A 3,213-nucleotide genomic window follows, 5' to 3' on the forward strand; every position below is an offset into this window, starting at 1 on the left:
AGGAGGGGTCGTGGGAATCTGTGGCTGGTCCAGGCCAGTCCCACGGTGAGTCTAGTTATTCTTAGTGATCACCAGCCATCTGCAAATCCTGCACACTTTACATTTTTATGAATATTTTCAGATACACGATGTGCAGATTTATTCCCCACCCCCTCCAGGCAGCCATTATGGTCTCCATTCAATTTTGTATGGTATGAAAATCAATTAGCAGATGCTTCAGTTTTGCTTAAAGGGGAACTCCATCAGTTAAAAGTTTGGGGAGTAGCACTGCATATGTGGGGAAAAAAGTTTATATAAAAAACTTTTATGGCTCCAGGTCACAGACTGTATAAGATAATGGATGCAGCCACCAAGATTTCACCCAGAAGCCACTTTTACATGGTGGCCAAAAGTGGGATTAAACAGGGTCTGTCATGTGATGCCATAAAAGACTTTTTCTAATAGATTTACATCGTGAGACAGACTTTTGTGAATCAGGGGATACCTTTTGTTTAAGCATCTCAACCCTCGATCATTATCAGGACTTCCAGGACTTTCAAAATACATTCTGTCCAATAACATTTTGTTTGTTAGAGGGATCTCACTGATGCTGCGATTCCTACCGACCTACAAAAGCAAAATCTGACTTTTTTAATAGCCTGACATACCATCTTATGTGGGCAGTTTCAATTTGAAGGTTAATGGAAACCCACCTATTGTCATCATGGTGACGATTTCAACAAACAGCCCCTACCTGTCACTCAAAGTGGCCACACTCTGAATTATGCACGACTTTAGGCCTTAATAAAATATAAAAATTTATAAAAAATCCCCCACTGTTTAGTTGTCATTAATGTTGACATTAGCTATAGAGACCAAAACATTTTTTTTGTACCAGGCTGTAAATATGTTTATTTATGCTGTTAAGTTGGACATTTTAAATGAGGGTCTTTAGGGACTGACTCACTGTTGGTGCCAGCCCTCAAGTGGCCATTAGAGGAAATGCAGTTATTGGCACTCGAGCCAGTGTTGTTGGGGCTGAAGACAAGACGTTTTAATGCGAAACGACAGCTCTGGCCCAGATTTTTATACTTTTTATACTATCTGTGATTACAGCAATGATCAATGATCTCATTACATTTGTGTGATTTTTCTTCATTTTTTTATCTATATTAACATCCTGGTCCACATGTTTCTAGGATGCTTTTTACAGCTTAATGTCAGGCAACAAGAGCCATATGGGCCTACAGGTACGGCCCATATACCATTAGCCAACACCTGAGTCGCAGCTCGTTGTTTAATGGCCAGGTGTAGCCAATAAACAGCATGGTGGTTTTCGGGTGAGCAGCAGTGATGTGTTGCATGAGGGCCACATATGGTCCACACAGCGCACTGGTCTGTGGGAGGGTTTTGCATGTTTGCATGTGGGTCATCACATATGAGCAATATGCAATCAATCAGTTTGAGTGTCCCAATCATATATCAACATCCTGTCCCAAATATTGCAATGTTTAGGACTATGTGTTTCAGCAAAACACAAGCCCAAATAAATATATGACTATATGCACAGGTGTTCTCACATTGTCAGCTGAATAGACTCCCCCATCCGTATCTGATACAAATTAAAAGCCAAAAACAGCTCAGTTAAAAAGGCACAGCTGGACAAAATCACCTCATCAGCTGCTGCGCAATCAACACCGTAAACCTGCAACTGCAGCACCAAACAAGGTCTATACCAGACAACATTTTTTAAATTTACTTTACTTAAGGTTTTCTTTTTAAGAACACAGAAAACAAAATGATACCGGACACAAAACATGCTTAAATTAAATAAAAAATGAGACAAAACTAGAGGAAGATCCTTCTTAAATATGAGCAAAGTCTACATACATACACGCCACATGTGCATGCATACACACACATACTGTATATACTCACCTGTGCAAAAACACACATCTATATATTTAACAAAAAAAACCTTTACAGCTGAAACTAGTTAAGCCATTTTTACCAGTTTTCATCGAAAATATCTATTTGGGTTCTTAGTTTAAATGTTAAAATGATCTCCATTGTGCATATGTGGTTGTTTTTTATATATAAGAGTCTGTTTGGGCTGGTTCCCTCTTATTTGTGTACATATATGTGTAAAAACCAGAATCAATCTGGCCTGCACTCTCACAGTATCCTCCTGATGCTGGTCACCAAGGTTCACACAGAACTGAGCAAAAAAAAAGGTTTTTAAATGTGTGGCCCCCTCTACAGGAGGACCTGGAACTGTGAGCTGGTCACTATGGGGGATTTAAATCCTTTTTAAAAGATCTAGCAAAAAGTACTCTTGATCAACTGCTAGTCTAATGTTCACTGAAATTGATAACTGCACATATTAATGTATTTGTTTTGCATTTTTACATGAGGTTGTGCTCATTTTTTGTATTGTGTGATAGTTTCATGTCTGCTTTTATCATTGTAACCATGTTTTAAGCTGCCCTCTTGGCCAGGTAGCTCTTGGACAAGAGATTTTGAATCTCTGTGAGTCTTTTATGTGGTTAAATAGAAAATATATATATATATATATATATATATATATATATATATTGTTGAACAAAGATATTCATTAAGTCAAATTAAACCAAATCAGACCAAATTAAATGTTAAGCTGATATTCACAGCGTGGAAGTCAGAGGTGACAGTAGTGTGTGTGGGTGTTGTAAAGGTGCTTAAACAAAGAACTAAAGCATTATAACCAAACTAAAGCGTGGCGGGGAGCTGCAGCAGCAAAGTGGATTTTCAGGGCTACCGGCAGCACGCAGGCTTCAATAACCTGAAACACACTCAGGTGTTCACAGTTGCCCCAACGAGCACCTGCCCGCTCAGAGAGCACACGATCAGGGGAACCAACGGCTAAGAGGTGACACCCTGGAGTCGTTACAACTAGAAAAAAAGTTAGTAAATTGACCCTGAGTTGGGATTTCTTTTCCAAACTAACAGCGGTGGAAGACGTATTCAGATCCTTTTAGTAAAAGTACCAAAACAACAACCCATAGTTACTCTATTGTAAGTCCTGCAATTAAATTGTTACTAAAGCTGAAGTATTATCATTATCTTGTATTTCTGTCCAAACGCAGACGGATGTCCCAGGCTGTAAAGTCCTCTGAGGCAAACCGTGTTTTGTGATGATGGGCTTTATTAATAAAATTGACTTGACTAAAGAGCATATTACTGTTGTGGCTGTTG

The sequence above is a fragment of the Plectropomus leopardus genome, chromosome 11, assembly GCF_026936395.1.
Source record: "Plectropomus leopardus strain MGB_pleo_1.0 chromosome 11, ASM2693639v1, whole genome shotgun sequence".
NCBI lineage: Eukaryota > Metazoa > Chordata > Actinopteri > Perciformes > Serranidae > Plectropomus > Plectropomus leopardus.